This window comes from Dermacentor andersoni, chromosome 5, assembly GCF_023375885.2.
Source record: "Dermacentor andersoni chromosome 5, qqDerAnde1_hic_scaffold, whole genome shotgun sequence".
NCBI lineage: Eukaryota > Metazoa > Arthropoda > Arachnida > Ixodida > Ixodidae > Dermacentor > Dermacentor andersoni.
Genome location: NC_092818.1, coordinates 156,017,937 through 156,042,396, shown reverse-complemented (window position 1 = coordinate 156,042,396; position 24,460 = coordinate 156,017,937). Strand labels below are relative to the sequence as shown.

At 50.1% G+C, this 24,460-nt stretch overlaps 1 long non-coding RNA gene across 1 annotated transcript in view; it reads right to left on the bottom strand.

The window, feature by feature from the left end:
- LOC129385115 (uncharacterized) overlaps positions 1-24,460 on the bottom strand; it is a 54,885-nt gene that overhangs the window by 20,329 nt on the left and 10,096 nt on the right. Inside the window, exons 2-3 of the long non-coding RNA XR_011894819.1 lie at positions 17,834-17,935; positions 629-834 (exon numbers count right to left, since the gene is read on the bottom strand). This is a non-coding gene — a long non-coding RNA (uncharacterized lncRNA). The remainder of the gene's footprint in view (positions 1-628; positions 835-17,833; positions 17,936-24,460) is intronic.

Here is a 24,460-nt window from a genome sequence, read left to right as displayed (position 1 = left end):
GCTCTGTATCTTGGTCCATTTCAATGGCAGTACTATCAGGTACGCATTCTCCGGCTTTCAGCAACATAGCAGTGTGCGGCTTGCTGATTAGGAAGCGTAATAAATATTTCAGAGCAAAGTACCTAAAAGGACGCGAACTACAACAGGAAAATGATACAAGTGCAGAGAGTGAAAGAAAGCAAGCATTACGGCCGCTTTCTCAGTCGTTCACTTCCACACACTGAACTGCACTGCCCGCCAATGGTGGGGTGTACTATCAAAACGAAAACTATCTGCTCATAGGACACTGTAGCACTCGATAATTGCACGCAACACATCTACCACATAATAATATCTTCTTCCTACTGTCAATGTTCACTGCTTGCAAAGAACCGCTGTTATGATGGCACGTCTATTCTCAGAAACGTCGGCGTAACAAATTTAGAAATATTTTACAAATATTTACCGAAATTCTGGCCAGACTATAATGCATAACGCGCAACTTTTACCGAACCTACCGTCAGAGCTAGGCAACATCGTGCAAAGAGCGAGAGAGAGCAAACCTCCGCATACGACTGCCAACGTTCTCAATTACGACTACCTACGTTCTCAACAAGCGCTTCTGTGCGCATGTTTTTACAAGCCTTACTATTGGTTTCCCTTGTCCGGGCAAGCTTCACGATCTGGAGACGGACGCAAGATAACAGCGATGGACTCCCTTCCGAACCTCCGGCACTGCTTGGACGCAGAAGGCACCTTGCTTTTTCCTCCGTTTCCGGGACTCACCAGGCCCACGGTACAAGGACGTCGGTCTTCAAGACCAAGGCGCGGCCTCACTCCGGACGGTGAACCTTCCTGGACAGAGAGCAGAAAACGGAAACGGGCGGCTCAGGGCGCGAGGCCATCCATCTCTACCCCATCGGCACGAATTCCTGCTATCATTAGCCAGCGCGGCGGCTCGCTCCGCACGATGCAGCGGCCGGGAAACCAGTCCGCGTCGCGACGCGCCGAAACCATCCCGCCGCGGCGCGCTCCAGACGGTCACGGGCCGCGCAAAGTATGCAAGGATCGCGATCAACCTCTCTCCTCCTCGTTCAGCAAGAGGGAAAGGACGTTGTCCCGCGACGAGAATGGATGCGGATGGAAGTCGTCGCAGCCGTGTTCCGTGCACGGGCAGCGCAGGTGGTTGTAGCAGTAGTAGGCGGTGGATGCAACGTATCTTCGGCATAACGGGCCTGCCCTCGTTCTTCGGTTTGCTGTACCTCTCTCTCTCTCTATCTCTCTCTCTCGCTCTCTTTTTTCTTCAAGAATTAATGGGTACCGCGACCGCTACGTCAAAGCTCATCTCCTGAGAAAGAGAAGGGGGCGGGGCCTGCGTATGCTGTCAATTTCGCACTCGGCAACCCCGAAGGGAATTCGCGGCTGATACGAAACATCCGCGTTAGGGGAGCAGCATGCTAGCATGCTGTACAACGGTGTTCAGAATTATGAGATATTAGGTGTTATCTCCATGGTTTGATTCTGTGAGCACGTCCGACGCCTACCATTCACACTGATGCGACTGATGGGACTGCTTCAATTCATACACAACACAGGCCTCACAGCACACATATAATACACATATACGCATCAAGAATTATGCCTTAAGGGCAAGTCTTTATCGCAATAATAAGAAAACTATTCACCATCGCTACCAAATAACGGCTCACATTAGGGGCATGTCCCATAGTAACAATAATTTATTTAAGCATTTTACATTCCGAGCTGGTGGGCTAGCCGAAGGCTTCACGGGGCGAGACCGCTTAGTGGGCTACAGAGAGATCACACAACACTACAGACTAGGGCGGGTTAAATATCCTCCGGCTGATGCATCCTTAAACAAGAGCCAGGCCTCCACCTGGCGTCGCCTGCAAACCAACTCGTTTCCAAGCCCGGTGTCGTGCAGCCTCTACTACCCGGGTCAGTACTCCAGCCAGTGTAAGCTATGTAAAGCCAGGGCTAATCTTAATCACATTCTGTGGGAATGCCCACAGGCTCCCTCTGAGGGAAGAATACAGTCTTTAGAGCAATGGGAGACCTTATTACTCAGCTCCGATCCGGAGATTCAACTGAATACCGTCCAACTGGCCGAAACCGCCGCTAGGGTCCAAGGACTCCTGGCCGTCGTCTAGGTGGGAAGGCTTAAAGCCTTCCCTACATCTGTTGGACAAATAAAGTTTTACAATCCAAAAATTTAAGCATTCTTTCCTTCCTCAGACAATCACTGATTGGAACTCTTTGCCGGCTTACTGTGTGGATTCTATTGACCTTGTAAGTGACCATGCTGTTTAGCTCATACTAGTATTGTTACGAGTTATTTCCTACTGCTCGTTCTGCTTGAATATGGATGTTGCAATTTAACATTATTATATTTTTGTATTCCACTCCTGCTTGGGCCTCACGGCCTGCAGTCCGTCATAAATAAAATAAAATGTAAACGACACGCTGCCGCTTCTGAGGAGGTACACGTAGCACGTTTCAGGGGACAAGTGCACGTCAATCAGGTGCTGCGACGACGCCAGCGGTGACAATCATGATAGCGTTAAATTATTGCTCACAGAAAAACAGGGCCATGACAGCGATCCTCAAAGCTTCGCAATTATTCTCATCAACAATACTGAAAGATAAGGTGGAGAAATTCTTTCTCAAACATCTACAGTCAAGCTGAGTCCTGTATTCAGCTAATCCGCGCAGTACCTGCGAAATCCCAATCTCAAAACCTTTCAAAATTATCTGAATCCTCCACTGCATTTTCATTCCTTTAACAATAAATATGTTGCTATAACAGAACACCCTTCTTCAGAGCGTTGTGTCAAAATGGTTAACATCCCTGCCTTCTCTCCTTATTTGCTCCTCCTCCCGTGTCAAAATGAAAAACCTGCCTCAGGACAACCAGCCGAGACCAAGAATTACCCTACACAACCTCGTTCTTCTAATAACAGGATACATGGAAAGGACAAACAATTGCCAATACCTCACTCTTGCATCCGGTTTTCTGGGATAAAGCTGCCCCCATTTGAAACCGACAAGAGCCAAGCTTTCGTGCGATCAGCATACAATCTTTACTGTCGCGGAAGCGTCACGCACTACGGATGTCCGAGTCCATAACAGCCTCAAACTTAGAAGTATTCAAAGCAGCAGAGCTATTTTGGCAACCACGAACACAAGAATGGGGGGGGGGGGGGGGGGGGAACCACTGCGTCAACTACGCAGCGGGCTGACTACTACAGAGAGAGCAAGAGCACTAAGGAAGCCTAGAGACCGAAGTAGCACGCGTCGTGGTAACCTCAAAGCCAAACGCACGGCAGGAGCGACGAACGTGCCAGCAACGAAAGCAAGCACAGAGCGCGGAGAAAGAAAAAACCGCCGCAATGGCCAGTCAATAACCGAACCGGGCGCAGGTGTCACCCACAGGGAAAGCTGTCACCGCCCGAGCGCAACTCACCGCACTCAGCGCTCCCAGCGCACTCATAGAATAAAGAACCAGCTTGTGCACTGCCGAGCAGTTGCGGCCATCGCGGCGACGGAGAGCGAACCCAGGTTAAGCCGAAGTGGCCTAACCTCGCCGCCTGGGAAGTTGTTAGGGAAGCGAGTGGGTTTCCTGGCGCCATCTGTGCGACCGGAAGGGAAGCCCGATTCGCCGCTGGGAAGTTGCGGAGGTGACGTCACGCGGAAGCAGCGGCGCGCCAACTGCTCAAACTGGCGCGGACGCTGGCGCCTTTTTGGTTCGAGTACAGCTCATCCACGGCGCGTGACCTTTCGGGACGTCCGCAGTTCGTCAATCGGTACAGGGTTCAGAAACCGTGTAATCGAAGGCAAAGCTGCCGAGACTGCGGCGCCGTCTGGTGAGGGAACACCCCTGCGGCGAACGGCGCTCCCGTTTTCAGCGCCGCGCTGCTGACTCACGCGGTCCGCAAACAACAGGGCGCGCCGGAGGGTTTTTACATCTGACAGAGCGCAAGGATTTTCCCGTTGGGATGGAGCTTGCATGTCGCACGACCGATTGTATCCCACTGTAAGAAAAAAAAAAAAACGATAGACCGGTTTTGCGGACACCCTGCGGGAGTTTGCGAGTCATCTTCTCACAGCATAGTTCCTGTATGCACCACGTGTTGGGCGTAAATATGCAAACTTCAAAGCGAATAAGAACCGCAATTCAAAACCGCTCGAACGTTTCTCAGCTTTCTCTTTCTTTTTTTTTCGTGACAGAATCGCCGTAATATGGTATCACAGGTCACTTTTCCGCCCTTTCTTCCTTTCCTTTCTGTTTTATACACCTGAGGTGTTTTTTCGTAACACAGCGTTCACAAGTCGCTGAGATAAGTTTTCTTCATTTGCACACCTAAAAGAATTGTTTTGTTTACATCGATATGTTACAACTGTGCCACAGCCTCGAGGGTACAAAGATTTCACCATTCGCGCCGTCACAGAAAGCATCGGAAATATGAAATTAGAGTCGCCACCCGTCTTTCATGCCCCACCTTATCTGTGACAAGCCGAACAAGCGCCTAGCTGAAAGTTATGCATTTAATATTCCAGGTGTTTATGCCTTAGCGTCCCTCCAAGAGTACCTCTGCTCAGGCAAAGAGCGCCGAGTCACCGAAAGAAGGGGATAAAACGTGTTCATTCTCTCTCTCTCTCTCTCTCTCTCTCTCTCTCTCTCTCTCTCTCTCTCTCTCTCTCGCTCTCTCTCTCTCTCTCTCCTCTTCGTCATATCGTCGCCACGGCATATGCAGCTACACAACAGCATGTCTGCGCGATTGGCGCCGGCTATACGAAAGCCACATATTATTCCCCTGTCACGTATCATCAATGACGCACTAAACCTGTACACTCGGTTAAGGTTACGAGCTTACTACTCCAGAATCGTAACCTACCTTCTGTCTGGTTTGGCCTAATATTGCCTCCACTACAGTATCCCTTTCAAGAGTATACGTCCTCGGGCAAGGAGCGCGTCAAGCCTCGGAACAAAAGGAAACAATGGCCCCTCCCTCCTCGCCGTCAAGTCCCCGCGGCATAACGCAGCTGCGCAACAGCCGTGGCTGCGACGTCGCTTATACGGCGACGCCCATTCATCAGGCACGTGGGCCGCCTCAGAACGCAGGCTACATGCGCTGGAGCCAGAACACGGAGGGGCCCCGGCGCCTGCGACGGCGGTCGGCCCAGGACGATGACCTCGCGTTCGCGCGGCGCCGGCGTTCGCTAGGCTGCCCAGCCGTCGACGACGCGTGCGCGGAGCTCCGGCTGCTGGCAACGGGCCATTCAGACACACGCGGGGCCGCCCGCTTTGCCGCCGCAGCCGACAACGTCGTGACGTGACGCACGAGACCTGGCCCGCGGTCCCTGCCCCGTCCTTGCGCCGCCACAACCACCAACAGCGTGGGTGTCGTCACGAGGGGGGCCCAGACGTAAAGGGCGAGGGGCCCGCTTTCGGCTTTCTGGCGTTATTCTCGTATTTTGAGACCATTATTATAGTTGCCTTCTTTTTCTTTTTTTCAAGGGGAGAGGAAGAGTCGAAGGACAACGAGCCAGGAGAGCGTCGGGTTTTGCGAACTGGCTTTCAAAATGCCACCGATAGACGAGACACTGTGTGGTCTTGTTTAGGACGGGTTCGTTATCTATTGAAATTATTTCTATAGTATAACGTATCGAGTGTGTAGCTTTGAATATACTATATGAGTAACATACTTTTGCGAGGAAGTAGTCCACTCTCGCTCTTTTATTGGTTTCGTACTTTTTATGTGTATCTTCCCTTTCTTTTATCCGTCACCATCTCACCTGGAGAATATTGCCAGGGTTGTCGCTATGCTAACCTCTCCTGATACCATTAAGTTTCCACTCTCTCTCTTTAGGGAGACTGCTTTAAAGAAGAACATGGGACGATGTACATACCTAAAGACCGCGTACTGTTCGGCACCACGTTTGTTGCTCCTTAACACTACAGTCAGTACAGCAGCCAACGAGAACTTTCTTTCATAACACTTCATTTGGCCCTAGTTGGTACATAATTCTGAACTTAACGTTACAGCGCAAACACCTAAGACAATCAGATGTCAGTAATGTATTCTCTGCGCCTGCGCAGTTGTGTGGCCTAGGTATATATATGCATCGACGACGAAAGCAAAAAAAGTTGTTAGTCAGCGCCAGTGTGTGTCCTGTCTTTCTTTTTGTGGATCGTCTTAGGTGTTTACGCTGTAACGTTAAGTTCGGAATATCTTTCATAATTTGCATAATACGAACTCGCGGATTGTGCAGTAAATGTAGACGTTGCCGGGTGCTTGTAGTATGTGAAACAAATGGAGCAAACACTTCGTCATCCAACGAGTACGTACGACAACCTTGTTTTAAAGTACGAAACAGTTTAAAACGCGATCCTGCTCTCTAATAAACTTGTGCTTACTACCAAATTTAGCCATGGTAGCGTTTACTACGATCCCCATCGCGAGAGCATGGCGGTGGAACGGGCTCACAGGCGCTGGGTCGTGAGAAATGTGCACCACTCAGCTGTCACACTGCCTGCTTCTTCCACCGTGCTGCTTTATGACCGGTGGCAGAGATATGCACGACCCTACTCCGAGATAAACGAAGACTCGGGGCATCATTTCACGTCCCTAGGCGACGAAGCTGCAGGTTCGATTGCCGGCGCAGATAATCGGCTATACACGTGAAGCGCAAGACAGCGTGCAGCGCCGCGTGTATATCCCTGCGAGGTCTACGGCAGCCTTTGGTTTACAACCCCTCTGCTACTAGTCGATGGTGGATTTGCAAGCCCTGCTACGCTTCGACGTTACGGTGACGCGATAACGTTTACACCTTTAAGCTTGCGGTTCAGCAGCAACTAACCACATGGGGCGCATTTGCGAATATATTTGGCACAGCGTCGCCGCGTCTCATTTCATGTCACAAGGTTGGCTACATTGTATGTACTGGCACATCAAGGCTGCTTGGCATTTCATGCGATCTATAAGATGAACCGCGCCACCATTACAACTTCTGAGCTGCGATTGCAAGGAAGGTATGTTGGACACAAAGTAAACGCGGCGATGTTACGCAGCAAGCAAAAAGTACGTCGGAGATTCGTTCCGCGCGGCTGCTGCAGAGTGAGCGCTCTCAAGCGTGATCACACGCACCCAATGAGCGCGCATGTGCTTCCCGCTGCTATACCGCTACTGCCGATCGCCATCTTGCCTCCACAGCGGCACCCACGACATTTTCCGCCAGCACTGCCTCGCGCGCGTGCGGGACGCAGCGCGAAAGGGAGAATAAAAGGAAGGCGGCGGGAATGGGGAGCGCGGACTGAAGGGAGGAAAAAGATCACTAGCAGAAAAGGGCCCGTCCGTTTCTCTCTCTGCTTTCCTCTCTCGCCGCACGCGGGCCTCGCAACATCCCCACTGAAAAGGTCAACAAGAGGTACCCGCAATCGATACGTGACCGTCTCCCAAGAGGGCGCCACGCGCCGGATGCCCTTCAGTCGTTTCACCCCGTCAGCGCATGCCTTAGGGTCGCGTACGGATTACTGACAGACTGCAACATGGGGCCCGAAGTGCTTCATCAACTGGCCAAAATGCGCGGAGATTCAGTCCTAGAACGTCGATAGCCATCCCTATAAGTATACTTCATGTAAATTCCTACTAGGCAGCGTATGTCCGATTACTGTATGTTACATTCCATAGCTTGATTCCCACCTCTATAATATGTATGACTAATATAGAAGGATAATTGCAGGAACCAATTGTAGCAGGTGTCTGTGGATCGATTACGGAGTCAGTTTTGCAAGGAGATCACAATATGCAACTTAGCGCAGACGTTTTTCTTCGCGTGCACATTTGCTTCGCTCGGACGTTACATTCGTACATGGATCGCTTTAACCTTCCTTGAGGCGGTTGCCTGTGCAAAGTGTGTTTATGTCAAGTAACCGACTCTTTACTTTGGGCCTGTGTTGTTGCTTGAGTTCCGGTGTGCAAGTCCTAGGACAGTTGCTGGTCAGTTCGCTATAACTTCAAAACGTTAATTATGAGGTCAAATTTGACAACAGCATAATCGAGGCACTCCGACGTTAAAAGAAAGCATTTCCGCCTAATTCAACATGTAATGAAGGGCGTGCTCGAAGATATTGAATGTAAGAAACTACAGGAACATGACGCAGCCCACACTGTTCGAAGACGAGAATACACCTGTAAGTCACAACGCCCCCTCCATCCCTCCCCGTCCTTCTCCGCCTTGTCAAGAGTGCGATGCCAAGAGTCACGGCAAGAAAAGCTGCGGTAAAAGTGAGACAAGCGCTCGCGAGTTGTCGCATGCCACCGGCTGTTTAGCGGCGAGAGAGTGATGACGTGTAACGGGGCAGAGCACAGCCCAAGGAAGGCAGGAACACGTGCTTTACAGCGGACTTTCCTTAGCAAGAATCTAGCTCAGCAAATACCTTACGTCAACGGACGTGAAGTCAGAAAGCAAAACAAGCTTCTTCACTGATCACTGATACGGTAACCGAACCCCATAAGCCTCCCCTATTGGCCCTACATTGTGATCAGCGAGGGAAGCAGGCCATCTCGTCCAGTGCATGTTTAAAGAACCGAGATTTGGACTTGGCGAGGTTACTTCCGCTCACTGGCATTGGAGCAATTTCAATCCAGACAGCGGCAATACGATTCGTCCTGGTGCGTTAACGAGGTCATTGAAGCGCTCAAACTTCCACGCTATGTCGACTGGAACGTTTATTCATATCTCGAACGAGATATGCAGTCCGAAACTTATTGTCGTCATGGATTTTCGCAAGACAACCCAGTAATCAATGACCATACGAACGCTTTTTGACCGTTCTTGTAGCGCTTTCAAACAAATACGGCCACCTCCCAAGTTCTGGTTCAAAGTATAATCTTGAAAGTGTATAGTGAATTCAAAGGAGCGAATTTTTAAAACCAATTCTCGGAATGAAATATTCCGCTTCTTTCGGACCGTTTATACAGAAGCCGTGCAGTATGGGCCTGAACCTACCTGGTCCTTGCTCACAGCGCTGCTCGATGTAGGTACGCATTTTGATGACGCAGTAATGTCTGAAGCCTAAACACACGCTCTCTCTGCAGCTCTACATAAAATGCAGGGAGCGAAGTTGGTGATATACATCTATAGGGCTGAATCTACAAAGATTTTCGTTCGTAAGTATAGTTTGACATTGGCCGGCCGCCTTCGCTAATAATATGACCAATACCATTGATAGGCTAGAACCTTCTTTTACGAACAGTTTTAGCGTGAGAACGCTGTGGTTGGTGGCGACGCAGTGTCGCATTTCTTTGCCGGAAAATATTGTTATGCCTTCCGGTCCATGCGTTCGAAATGTACTCTGTGTGCACTGCGGAAAGCTAGTTTATTTCAAAGATCCATTTGTGTGTGTTGGGGGGGGGGGGGGTGGAAGGGCGGGGGGGGGGCACGCAACTGCAGCACGCTTCCGTCCTTATCTTACACTAGATTGTCCCCAACAGTGCAAAATGAGCTTTGACAACGCAATGAGAACTTTGCTTGCGCGGAACGTGATATGTTGCGGGAAAGACTGGCAAGACTGAAAGACTGGAAAGTCTCGCACCCGCTTCTCATACTTCTGCGTGACTGTTAACTCGTGCACAGACAAGAGACGTAGTGCACCTTGCATCCCGAAAGCCGCCACTGGCTCTAGGCTAACTGCAACTGCATCAAGCATGATCTCGTGCTTGCATCTACTTTGCGGGACGAAAAAAAAAAACAAAGAACGAGAAGAAAAAAGGGGTCGCTTGTCTATTTTAACCATATATACGATGAGGTGCCGGCCTTTCCCTCATTACTTAGAACGGGCGTCCTGGCTCACAATGTCTACCGGTGCCGAGTTCCGGCATTTTCGCGAGACAAACTATCGCAAAGCTAATCAGGACGGTTGTGTGCCTGTTCGTATGACTGCAACTGTACTGCTCGCGTGCTGTCTCCCTGCAGACGTCACCCTACGAAGCTGCTCTCCGTAATCACACTCGATTCGTCGACTACCACTGCACGCACGCATCCCGCAGCGAGCAATTTCCAGACCAACCAGAAAGCTCAGCTGCAAAGTGAGTATATTTTTTTTTTTTGCCCCTTTCCTTCTTTTCTTTTTTTTTTCACCTCCCGCGCCGACGTAGTGGCAGGGTGCGCGGCTTCATTCATGAGTCTGGCCGGGGGTGTCTGGCTTCCGTCTATTCATTCGCGCAGCGCAAGCACACTCCAGATGTGCGTGCGTTCGTGCGTGTGCGCGTACGTGCATGCATGCCTGCGTGGGGCCAAACGCTGCAGTGAATGACCCTAGTGCCAGTCGAGCGGAAATCAAGTGCGCTACACACACACGCGTACCGCCAGCTGCGATATCACGCGCGCGCAGTAACTAACTGTACTGCATTCTACCGAGGCTGAAGTTTTATATAGGTCTGCAAGGGGTTGTTATATATGCTCTGGGCTTCAATGCAGAATTCGGTCTACTGCAACGCCGAGTAAAACGTGGCGCCATCTACTTGTATACCACGAAGCGCTATAGATATACGAGTAGGGCAACTGTTGATCGGGGACAAACGCATAGAGTAAGTGCAGTTTGTCAACATCCATAATTTTCAATTAAGGTTGCCTTGCTCTGATAAGACAACGCTACACCTTTTCGTCAGCTACCACAGAGTCATAGCTGATAATACAGATATTTAACTAAAATGTTAAGTTGTTTACTTCTCAAGCAAATGCCTGACATATGACATGAATGACGTCAACGGGAAATCGTTTCGGGCACATGGGCAAAATCTGCGAGGTGGCCGTGTTCAACAAAAGACCGCCGTGCATAAGCGAATATGCGCCTGTCACAGTTTGGCAAGTAATGCGGCAGAGTGCGGAATGCGCATGATATTTTGTGATTTTAAGATTTGCTGCTAGGACAAAATTTCGGCCATAGTCCATAGAGTTAAGAAGAATGGCGGATTTCGGCTGATCTTCTGCTGCCCTTCCGCTGCTCCAACAACACCCAGTCACTGCCTAAAATTGTCAACATGACGTGCACACACTCCCATTCCCGTATGTTACCGTCACGCCGAGACGGAAGATGGAGCCACAGCATTGTCGACATCTGGTGAAGCTGCCGCCAGCCAATCGGATCAATAAGTATAATCCTTGAAACGCGCAATTTGAAAAGCGGTATTAAATACCTTGAGGTCGCTTCGTCGCACGACGTTTCGCTACGTAGGGCTGCAGTTTATGCTGATTGACGACTTATTGTTGTATTTATTATGTCCCGTATGATAGGCACAATAGCGCTCTATCATATATTGTATGAACATTTTCTCTGCACGAGTAGCTGCAGACGTGACACAGAAAGGCGATGGCGTCATACTAACGTAGTAATGTTAGCGAGCACGTACAAAATGTGAGCGGAGGATAGTTGCACATTCTTTAAAATTTATTTTCTTCTTTAGAACTTAGTTTCTTTGCCTTGTCTCGCTAGAAATGCCTCGCTCATTTGCTGACCGGCCCGTTAACTTCGCTGTTGTTACCCTTAGGAATAGTAGGTAGTTTTTCAACCTTAGGAAACTGGCAACCCTGGAACATGTCCTAAGGTGCACGGTTTCTGCGTATATATATATATATATAGGGCTGACATTTATCACATTTTTGACATTTATCACCTAATTTCCTTGCTGTGCCCTGGTAGGCATAAGCATGCAAATTAGGCACAATATGCTCGGGGATCCCATACACACGCCTAATGTTCCAGAGGACTATACCTATTGGATAATGGACAACAAAAGTACAAACTCATTGTCGCAGCATCTGCGTCAAACAAGGCTGCACGCGTATATCTGATGTTCCATTTTGTCAACTTCTTTAAAAATAAATATGCATTGCGGCAAGTTCCCCGAACAAGAAATTAAAGTATCATTAGCTGTGTTCCTGCCAACTTAGGCAGCAATATTGGCAGAGACGTTTATCTAATAAAAGAGATAGAACGTGATTACCTTTGTCCTGGAAACTACCAGACCCCATTTCTAAAAGTTATATATGCCACTGTAAATTCTTACGTCAACGAAAAGTGCAACACAATCACTGTTACTAGCTTGGCAAGCTAATAACCGTTGCTAAAGCACTAGAGTCAATGGACAAGCGAAACGCTTCGAGCGGCACAATACTCAGAAAATTAGGAAATGAGAAAACGCGAGAGGGAACAATGGACAAAAGCCAGCAAAAATATTTTGCGTTGCCACTGCGCACAAGTGCGCCGGATCTACTACGGGATTATCGTCGACGTCATTACAGTGCGTCATCCCTACTACTGCATACGTCACACAATGCACCATATTCTCACGCGAAATAATAGCGCGCAGCTGGACTTCGCTTCGCACTACGTAAGAGGGAGCGAGGGCTACAGAATGCGCAACCTGTTTAACTTGACGTCTACGTGAACGGCACTTCGGGTAATAATAACAGCTGTACTTTGGCATGGCTTCCAATGGAACGGAGAGCGGCTGTATGGTTTGCATAAATGATTGGTAATTTACGCACGCTCGTGAAATCTCTTTTGTAGTTATGCACGTTTTAGTAAGCGAAAAAATTTGGAGGACGCTTAAGCTTCGCCTTTAAAAGCGCCCCTCAGCAGGTCTGGCCATTTTGGCCTGACAAACGCAGAGCATACAATGCGCGATAACGATCGTGTGTGCAAAGTATTACATCGTTACGAGCCGCGCAAGGATCTGAAATTTCAAACCAAACGCCGTTTTCATTTCTCCTCGCGGCCGCCGCGCTCCAAGCCACAGGATGACGTGCAAGTGTTCGCGCTGCGACGTCGCGTGACACATGACTTCGAAAATTATTAAGGACATCATCTGTTATTTGTATAATATATGTTGCTAGAACATACGAATTAAAGCTTAGACAAAACACACAAACCGAATATCTGCATGTTTTTGTTTTAGCTTCGCACCGCAGCAAGGGAGGAGGAGGAGGAGGAGGAAGAACGTTTATCGAGCTCTAGAAAAAATTAATGAATTTGATGCTAAGATGGTTCGTCTACTTGTTCCCACGTCGTGTAGTCGCGCGCGCAGACACCGAAACAATGTCATTTTCTACCGTGTTCCAGCGCGAGATCATGCTCTGTGACCAACTTGTGTCTGCCTAAGTATTCGTGTCGCACAGCCTGCCGTGGCGGCTTAGTGGCTATGGTGTTGGGCTGCTAAGCACGAGGTCGCGGGATCGTATCCCGGCCGCTGCGGCCGCATTTCGATGGGGGCGAAATGCGAAAACACCCGTGTATTTAGATTTAGGTGCACGTTAAAGAAACCCGGGTGGTCAAAATTTCCGGAGATAATCAGAAAGCGGTTTTAGCACGTAAAACCCCATAATTTAATTTTTATTCGTGTAGCACAGACTTTTTCCGCGAGTCAGGTGCCCTCGTGAACAGCGCGCAAAATTGTGTCTGCGCGAAACGAGACAATCGCAACAGCTCGCACACGACGCCATCAGCGGAAGTGCGCCGCGCCGCAAAAAACAAAAAGAACAAAACAAAAAAGCGAGAAAAAAAAATAAATAAAGAAGGCCAGGCCAGGGACGTATGCGTCACGCGATTTTCGCTTGCGGAGGCTAGACGGGGCAAGTGGAGAGAGCGTATGTGTTTGCGGTGAAGCTCGCCTCCTGAAATAATGCGTTCGCGACACTGAACTATTTCTGTCTTGGCTATTAATGAGCCGATTTGAATTTTTTTTTTTTTTGCGGCCGAATGCTCCCTAGAGAACACGTAACAACTTCCAGCGTATAACCAAAATTTGCTATGGGGCTTCGTGAGGGGCCATTTAAGAGCGGAACGTGATAGCATTCAAAGTTCCTGACTACTTCTCACGCTTCCCGGCAAATGGAGCGTATGTAACCGTAATGTTTACCGGGAAACGCTGGCTGCAAACACTATGCACGAAGGCGGGATTGGCGGTAGAAACGCGGCCTCTTGCGTGGGCCGCGATGCGTCGGAGGAGAGCGCCATCTGGAGGTACGGACGCAAGGAGCCGCAAAGAACCGGGCGCGCCGCTCCGTGGCCTTCAAGATACGCGCCGGCGCGCACAAATGGCGGACACCGTGGTCGGTCTATACATCGTAGAAACGCTAGGAAAGGGGTTTCTTTGGAGTTTTAAAGTGACCTAATTATGTTTTCTCGTATAATCAAATTACATTACGATGCTATCATGTCTGTAGATTGTGTAAGTCGTGCTTTACGATTTATCTACCTATTTAGCTTGAGAAATTCAATTAGTTCAGTAAATTTCTTGCGCCACATGGAGGTACTGGGTATGGGTGGTTCGAATTTTTTTTTTTTTTTTTTTTTGCCGAAACAACGCAATTTATATGATTTGTAGTCACCCAGAGCGTAGAAATTGGTACTTCGTCGTCGTAGGCTATACAATTAAGACACCGCTGGAGGAATTATCCCAGATCAAATTCCAGCCCAAAGTGTGCGTGTATACTGGCAACTTCATTTGCTAATTATGGGCGTCTCATGGTACAAACGATCAGTTAGATATCAGTAGCGCCCAAAGTAGTTAACAAACTTGCTTAGTCAATAACTTTTAACGGACCCACAGCGTTCTTTATTGTTATTTTCTAAGAGCGCAATTTTGCTAAACCCCCCTTTTTATCCCCGTCTATGGTCGAAGAGCATCGTGCAACAGGATGAAGTTTGCAATACCGGTGTAACACGGATGCTTTACATCGCGATTGTGCCCGATTGGGATCGAAATTTTGCATCGCGATTGACTCCCTTCCGCCTGCTTGGGCAAATGAGCCAATCGCGATGGAATATTTCGGTATCGATGAGCATCGACACCGATTGAAAATGCTCGTGGAACGCCGGTAATTAACACACAGTTCGGCACAAAAGCACCGCGCGAGGCGTTGCCACGAGCGCTGGCTGTGACTCACGGCATTCCCACGACTGCAACAGGGGCGGGCGGCACCTTTTCGCTCCACGGCGCAAGTGCGGGCCCACTTCACGGCTCCTTCCGAGCACGCCGAGGCGGCGACGGCCTGCGCGTCTTTACGGGGGCGCCCCCCCTCTCGTACTACGCGTGCACTCGCCCCGACGTACAGGCGCGCCGTGACGAAAGCGCGCAGGCAAGCCTTGCGTGAGCGCGCCTTATCCTCCGCGTGCAGCTGATATCCTCGACGCGTTATCGTCGCTTGGACGCAGCAGCGGTCGCACCCGACGCGCGCGCGCCCTAGCACACGGGGAGTCCCCGCTTCGGACAGCTGCTGGCTTCGGGGAACGGTCTGGCTGATTGAGATAAGATCTTGCCATATGGACAGCTGACGATACTCTCCGTCCGATTGCGCGCTATGCGACGTATACTACAGACTGCGTGCCCGCTCGGACGCCATTATTCCTTCAATTTTTCTCGTGGCTTTCTCTACGGGTGCATTAACAGTCGAAGTGAAAGTATATAGTTGTCAGCTTTCGAAATAGCGGGCAGGGACGCGCTTGCCGATAAAATACCTTTCGTAAGCCACAGAACGACGCAATATAGCGAGAGACACGCGGCAACGCCCAGCTGAAATCGTCGCAACTCCGCGGCTCTATTCATCATGCATGACGTTAGAGATGGCACAGTTTTGCTAACCACGGGCTCCTTAAAGATAAGCGCCTACAAGTGCCTACGACAGCTTCTGCAGAGAAAAGTGTCGAAAGGGCCTCAGCGAAGACACAGCTAATAAGAGCTCAAGCAAGACGATATGAAACCGAAGACAACGCAAAAAAAAAGGTGCGAGAGGAAGAGATGGAAAAGGCAGAACGGCCAAGCGGACTTTCTTTTGTTATCTTTGCTAAACTGAGACATTGCCGAGATTCTTCATGTCATGTATGTAATATTTTTAAGCTTGAAACTTCAGAATTGCTTAGGTAAACATTCGTTCGGTTGTATGAGTACAGTTTCTCTAGATGATGTGCAGGCGGTACATTGCAGTTGAGCTGCTTAGCGCATAATTGACTCGGGGCCGCTGAGAGTGAAAGCCACTTTTGCTCGAGGCAGGATGATTCTGTACTACTTTCTTTAATACCTGTATATACGTGTATTCCAAGTAACGCTCCAAATAAATAACCTTGCTCTTCGATTGCCTAGTTCAAATTTCTTTTTTTGAGGAGTGAGGCTATCATATTACGCGTTTATCAAGTTGCGCAACGGCTCGTTTGGATGGAGCTTTCGTGAGCGGCTGCCCACTTACGTACAGATGACCTCGCTGCGTCCGGCTACCCCGGGGCAAAACGGCAGGCGAGGGAGGAGTACACGCGCCACCGCTCGCGGCGCATACGCATATTTATGCGCAACGCGAACGTACAGCGGGCAAAGGGAACGACGTAGTGTTAGTTAACGGCGCCCCTGGCGGCGCGCCAGACGCGTTAGTCACGCGCCGGCAGGGCTGCACCGTTAATCGAGGCCCACGCAAGACACAAGGTTTCACTTTCACGGCACGTCTGTCGGCCGTACACAGACAGACGCGCAGGCACTAATAGTTTGCCAAGACCGACAGAACGCGAAAGCTCACTTGCGGCGAAGAGGAGAGAGAGAGAGAGAGAGAGCGATCGCCGGTTTCAGTGCTGGTGTCGTTCGAGTGGCCGCAAACGGGTAGCGGTTCTTGGAATACCTAACGGCGAAAGCGCTGTTACCTCGAATTTCGACGGGAAGACGACGACAGAAAAAGCACGCGTAAAAGTGCTCATGGCCTTCCGTGCAGTGCCGCATGCGGAGACGACGTTCCGGTGTGCACTTGGCAAAACGCCTTCCTTCGCCGCATATATTTAAAGGCTTGCGCAATTAGTGGGTGATTTAAGGCTGGTTATGCATTCTAGCTGCTACTGATATGCGATGGACACGGTACTCCGAAAGATAGTCCCCCGTTTATTTTATATTCGTGCGGTTACAGATAGTTTCGTAACCGTGAGCTTCAGAAGTCTTTCGAGGGCCGTGCGAGAGACGAAGAAATAGCGAAGCAGCGCGCGCGATCACGCGATATTCCAATATTGGAGGGACGACGAAGCGTTGCACGCACGTGACGTCATCGGAAAGAAAAGAACCAACAGACAGGGCGCCACATTCACAGGAAGTGTTATTGAGGAATTATGAAGAGAAAAGAATGCTTTTCAATGAAACACGGATAATTCAGTGGGCGTGTGTATAGTCACCTACATGCTATACTCTCCACGGGTTGGGAATGGGATGACATATTGAAATTCCCTAGGGGAGGGAGAGCGAGAGAGAGAAAGGGGGTAGGAAAAATGTAGACTAGTTCGGTTATCCTAATGTGCACAAAGCATTTCTTAAGAGCTTGTCGAGCAAGCGAACGTCTTGAAGATAACCAAATAAAGTTCAAAGTCTGACGTTGCCTAGAAGCACAAGGCACGGGTGCGCTTTTCATTTTGAACTGCATATTTCGTCCATTTGACTCTCGTAGAATGTTCTTTCGTCGCTAAATTGGCTGTATACATTGTAACAGGACATACTCAACTGCTCCTGTAGCACTGCATTATCACAACACGGATTGGACTGAGGTTGCAGGACAGCGGCATGCCTGCTCAAGTGCGAGAGGATTTGGTGCTGTCGAGCGATAAAACCGCTGCGCGTTTGCTATTGTACGGACTCGTTGTACAGCCGTTTGATCTGTTACCCAACCCAAACTGCATTCATGCACTGCTACTGCACGGCTTCAAGAGTGTTGTTAAACTGCGCTGGTGAGTTAAGTTTACCCATGTCACATTTCGCTTCCTTTACTATAATAAAGTCGGTTCTCTAGAACAAGAACTGCAACTCACGGGTGTAAAGCTTAGTTAAGTCTTGCCCGAGGTGGCCGGTGCTGTGTCGTACGCTTCTTCACCCGGACATCCTTGAGTGACGTCACGTACCGTGGCCGCAACCTAGCGAGAAGGAAAGAAAACAAAGGAGAGGAGACATTTTTTTCAGCTTTGCGACCACTGCGAGGACAAGGTGTAGAAAGCAATCAAGAAGAAACCTTAAATAAATGCTTCCGTGTGAATCGTCAATACACTCAAAGCTAGCTGCGAGACTCTGCGTTCTCTACATTAAAAGTTAACCGACGTTCTCGTTAGCTGTATTATTCAGCGCGCTCGGGAATTCGCGTTAAATCGGTACCAGGAACCCAGGGTTTGTTATTTGATCACTGGCGCTTTCCGGACGAAGCCTGCCACGTGCAATGACTGGCGTTGCTCGTGGTCGCTTCTATAGCATCATTACAGCTACACTGTTCTATCGAGTTTACGCCGTTAGAGAAGAGATGGTAAAATAGCAGCAAAGTGGCACTATGAGCCCATGAAGAGCAGAAAAAAAAAACATATATTGGACGTGAACTAAGGATCAGCGAGCTTGCTACCCACAGGACAGGGCGACCATTAGAAGCGCCGAGGCAGCAACACGCTATACCATGGGCAAACGCCAGTGCAACCATTAACGACAACCGTTAATAACAATGACAAATCACGAAAAGAAAAGAAAAAATATATATCCCCTGTGAACAGAATTTAAATCCACTAAAACACAATACGCGACGCAGGTTCTTCCAATAATAACACATAGTCGCCTCGACACGTGCTTAATTGAGCTGTAACAAAACATCCGCTGGGCGTAGAATGGAGCAACAGCGGCAGAACATGAATGAGAGTTCCACCTGCTCCAACACCGGGCGCGATGCGAAGACTCCGCACGGGAGCACTAATTGCTCTCGTCGACGACAGTTTCGCGGGGCGCCTCCTTAATTGGCCAGCGAACAATCGCCGTCACACGCCGGCAGTTTAAGTGCAACCTTGCCGCTGCCTCGGGCCGTTACGCCGAGCCGACGACGAGGCAAGGACTGTCTAAGGTAGATCAACACGTTCCCATTCTTTCACTTCTACAGAATTCAAGATTCGCGTGTTTACAGAAACACGAAAGAAAAATGTTTAGAAGTTGTTAACCGTCGCTATACACCAATTGTTAGAAGCTTGATCCCGGCATGGGTGGCTAGTGGAGGCTTAAAACCGCATCCCAAGTGTTCAATCCTAGACACGAAGGACATACATTGAGCTTCTATAGAGATTATCTAAATTACGTTCACTGAATAAATATATAGAAAACATCGAGTCTACACAGAGCCTCAGTAAGTCCTCGTATTGAGTTCATATGAAGGATGTCACGTGCTGCGACATGTGCGGCATGTGTTCTGGTGCCACGAAGTCTGCGAACCATTCGCCCTAACGCGACAACTTGGGACAGTCACGATGAGAACGCCACACACAGTAAAACGGTAATAAATAAATAAATAAATAAATAAATAAATTAATCGATCAATTAATTAATTAATAGTCATTAGGTAGGCTCGGCGGAGGTGAAAGGTCGTGGCCTCAGCGATGAGAAATCCGTGCACCACGTGTGTCGGGGCACGAGGGGCACACGTGCCCGCTCTTTCTCTGGTCAATAAACGAGCAAGACCCGCGAGCTTGGGGTCTCGGAGGTCCGTGGATAGCGGTGCGTGCGTGTGTGTGCGTGCGCGGTCTTATCGCCAGGGAGTCCGAAAATGAGGAAAAGCGATAGAGAGAGGAGACTCCGGTTATCCAGGACTCGCGAAAGCGACGAATGAGCCAAAGGATAAAAGCCCCCCACGTACACAAGAGGCTACACCCTCACGAACATGCACACGAGACGTGGCGCGCCACAATGCACGATTGCGGCAGCTGCTTACGGAATGAGCCATGTCAGGAATACCTATGTGCGCTCAGCGCAGATGTGAGGAGAAAATATCGATCACCTCCTCTACCACTGTTCTCTGATTGAATAACAACGCTAGATATATCCTGTGTGCCTTGAGCAGATTGCACGATCCGCTTTTCAACTAAGGTCCTAGGAGCCTGGTTGCAACGCTCGCAAAGCCACATGAGCTCTTCTACCATGGCCGAAGGCATCAGACTTGAATACCCGAATGTAAAGACGCTGTAGCTCATTCAGTGCACGTGATTGAGCTGAACCCATGTCCTCTCTTTTTCATTCCCTCCTCGCGTGTAGAGTGGCCACAAACTGTACAAAAGTATAACCACTCCTTCTTTCCCTCTCTCTCTTCCTCACAGTCTGTGCCAATGTTAAACGGAATCTAATGAGTTCTCGCCGTGCCCCGAATTTGCGAGACACGGCGAGGACATATTACAATTCCAATGAGCAGGAATAAGTCAGCGCGTGATCATCTGCAGAGTCCCGTACAACAATACAGATGACAGATGACAGGAGTGTTTACAGGAATTACATAAGCCTGATCAGATACCCTCACAGGAATTACAGATGCCCTTGACAGGAGTGTTCGCACTCCGTTTCACAATACCTTGCATGTCAAGTGGAATCTACGAGGCTTTTCATGGCGATGTGGAACACACTCTAGAGAGAGCGGACGGCGTACTGACAGCACACTGCGACAGAATTATTCCACAAATGTGTGTTAATGAATAAAGCCACGGAGCCCGAAGACACCGGAATGAATTTGTGACTGAGTTTGTCGAATTATTTCAGTAGATATTGCCTAAATCAACGCGATAAACCTGAGCGATTTTTCACTGCGAATTCTCCCCACTTCAAGCGCGCCTCAGCCAGCCACATGCTGGTTGTGTCCACTGCGACTGGAGTTGGTACACCGAGTTTCAAAGCACTGACTAGCAATAGAATTTTTTTTTTTTGGCACCCATGCCCTGCTAACATTCACTTAAAGCTACTTCACAGTAACGCAAGCCGTTCGGCTTAAGCGGACTAAGCGGCGGTTTGCAAAACACTTCTTTTCAATCACATATAGATACGATGAAGCCCGTAGGCTATACGGCTGGAGTGTGACGCAACGCAAGCTACGCACTCGAGCGGCTGTGCCTTCGTTGCGAACACCCGCAGAAGGAAAAGAGCGTCCCTTTATAAGAGTCAGCCCGGCGTGCTTGCAAAGTAAAAAAGAGAACTTGAAATTCTGCGAATCTCTCTCTCCGTCCGATCGAGTCGAAGCTGTCCACCCTTTCGGCACTCCCTTGGCTGCTGCCCAGCTGTGCGAAGCGGCAGCTGTTGGGATGACGAGGTGGCGACGCGCAGAGCGCTTGAGAGAGAGAGAGAGAGAGAGAGAGAGAGAGAGAGAGAGAGATGGAAGTTATTGCAGGTATTGCACGGGGACACACGACGCGCAACGCTTGAACCGCGTCGAACATTCGCCGCAGCTCTCGTAAAAGTTCGCCCACAGCGACACGGCGGCAGGCAACAATCGCCGCCTCGTGTCGAAGGGCATCTCATGTCACGAAGCAGACCGGCTTTCTAACTGCTGCGCTCAACGAGGCGACTCTTTTTCGGCAACCTTAGTGGCGGTGACCCTGCGCCGGGACGAGCCTTTCTCTTAACATCGCTCGCTCACTCGGCCGTGTAAATTGGACGCAGCGATGCGAGACCTTAACGAGCTGGACATTAAACGGCGCTTGACGGATTCGAAGCTCCCTGCAATGAGTCCTGGAGCTCTACGTTACCTCAGGCCTGCGCCCATCCCTCCTTCCACCTCCCGCTCGTTAAGATGCAGGCGCGGCCGGCGATGAGCTTAAGGCGAACCGGAAATTAAACGCCACTCGAGCAATTCGTGATTCTTCTTTTCGTGTCCCACCACTAATCCTTTCTACGAAGTGGGCGCGCGGCAAGACGTGGCTTTAACGACCATCAGAATCAGGATGCATCTACCGGTACAAGGTACACGCTCGCACGACGTTTAAACTCCGGCACTTGTCACACTCCTCTGCACAACGAATGTGGAGATAGATTCTTCTTGATGCTATCTAAAGACAGACTTGAAGATAATCTTGACAGCAACTCGGCACAGAGAATCTTGACAAGAGGATGATCACCGCGCAACGCCGACGCAGCATTCCGATGACAAATGATTCCACTGTAACCAATTCCCGACTTGCCACTGCCAGTGATCGTGCCTCACGCCTTTAACCAGGTCTAGTATAAGTTATCTCAATAGACCAGAGCTTAACAGTAAGCACAATGCATCGACGAAGGTCTGTAGCATTCTTTACTATCAGAAGTACGGTCGCCACACCATGCCGCGCCCATCCTCCCCCTTCATCGCGACCGCCCTTCCTGCTCCGAGCCGCCTCCTTAAAGACCCTTACATGGCTGAAGCCAGGAAGCGAGCTGTGTCAAGCGCATATCCACGAACGTTTCAACTATGCGCAGGGACCCAAATCATACGGGACGGCGGCAGAAAGGACGGTTGAATGCATACACCCGTCAGCACCTGCCCCTGCGGAGCACCAAAGGATTGACTGCAGACACATCAAGCCCTTCTTGTCTCGGTTCAGTGGCCAAGACTTAGGCGCAGCACATACACGCGTGCGCACTCACATACTCTGCACATCTGGCCGCTGTTCCTCAAAGCGTGACGCCCTAGGGCGGATGGAAGTATGAGCACGGGCCCCTCTAAAGTGCCGCCCGCCAACGACGGGGAAAACAATGGGCTAGCTTAAATTACTCGAGGGTTCGAGAGTCAAAGGCTTCGCAGTCATTTCGGGGCCAATGATCCTGAGCTGAAACGAAGGCGCGCAACCTGATATATTGGGGAGCCTTGCCTCCACGAGGTGTCGCCTGAGCGCCATCGCCGGCGTCTTACAAACGCCGTCATAACACACGGGATGTCATCCGGCGTCATGACGGCTTGTTCGCGATGCAGGAGCGAAAATATCTAACGTTCGCGTTATCACACGTGACTATATAAAGCGACTCACAACATGTGACCAAGGTGCCTAGGGTAGCACGTGGCCAGTATCACGAGCGCGAAGCACGGCACGCGGTCTTTTGTGTGATGGAGCAGGCGACGACAGTGCATTTTTCGATGTTCGGTTATCGCTGTCGCCAACAAATTAATCGGACAACTTGTACCAACCTAAAAAAGGAAAAAGAAGAAAAAAGGTAAAGAAACCACAGTTCTTGCCAGGCGTGTATTACTCGGTTATTTGCCCTAGCATCAGCTCAAGAACACGAACTGTCACTTTAAGGCGTCTAGGTTGTAGTTATTTAAAACTCTTCCATGTCGTTGTGTGAATCAGTTACTCTATAAAACCAGCGGCGATAAGTTCATTCACCATTGTGACTGAATAAGTAAAACTGCTTTGAGCAGCCCTCACAGCACTTCAAAAATGTCAACTGACATTTCTTCTACAAAGAAATCTTGTTGCCGACAGCTCCAAGCGCTCGAAAGTGCTTCATCTGAGCTCAAATGTTGGCGAGCTACAGAGAGAGAGACAGATTCTTGCCTTCGCCGCTTTTATCTGCTCCAATGTGAAATACGATAGCTCTGCACTGTTCATCTTACATCCACGCCTGGCAATCATCTCACGATTATTCTCGATGTCTTCGAGAGCCTCTTATACCGCGCCAACCGCGGTGTATCTCAAGTACATTCAGCATGCCGTATACGCGCTCTTCTGTCCGCGTCGGTGCGTGCGCCCCGGCAGGCTATTAACAGGCCCGCGAGCCTTCCGCTCTCTATGACGCCACCGCGGACGCACTGCGGAGATCCAAACCACGTTCGGAAGCGGCGGCGAAGAGTCAGCGCTCGACAGCTGCCCAGTGACAGAAGATATGGTAGGCGCCAAACAGCGAGAGGCGCACGCGAGGAAGGAGACGGAGTTGACGTGTGACGAGAGACGCAGCTACAGCACGAGGACGACGATGGCGAGGTGAACAATTGTTCCGCCCCAAGGTTGCACAACGTATCGGCGTCGTCGGTCACAACGGAAAAAAAGAAAGAAAGAAAGAAACCACGGCAACGCAGCACTGTGCACGCGGCGCGCAAGCCCCGAGCCAAGCGGCGGCGGCAGCAGTAGCACGAGCAGCAGATGCCTCGGCGCCAGGTGCCCCGGACCGCAGACGCAGAAAACGCGCGACGCAGAGACGACGACGACGCTGCGCACGCGAGAGAGACGTAGGCGCGCTACGCGTATACGCCTCACCTGTCGCTGCGAGCAACAGCAGGCGTCGCCGACCGCTCTGGAAGCGAATTAAGGGGCTCTCTATGACGTCACGGAAAGGCCTGCAGCAGCCACGGCAAGCAGCGCGTGCTGCACTTCGTGACGCGCGTGTCGCGCTTTGACGTGCGCAGGGTTCGCCATTTCCTTTTCTTTCCCGGCCGCTCTTTGCATGCGTTGCACTGACGTCAGGGATTCTGCGGTACGAGGAGCAGGTTGTCGCCGTTGTGCACTTGAGTACTGATCCCGTCATTGTGCGTGTGTGCGTGTGTGCCTGTTTTTACTTCCGGCCCAGCTGCACGTTGGATCGGCCGTGTTGCGGTACGCCAAATTCTTCGAATCGAAAGTCGAGAAGAGAGAGAAACAGTTACAGAAAGGCAGAGAGGTCGGCCTGAGCTACAGCTTGCTCTGGCCTGC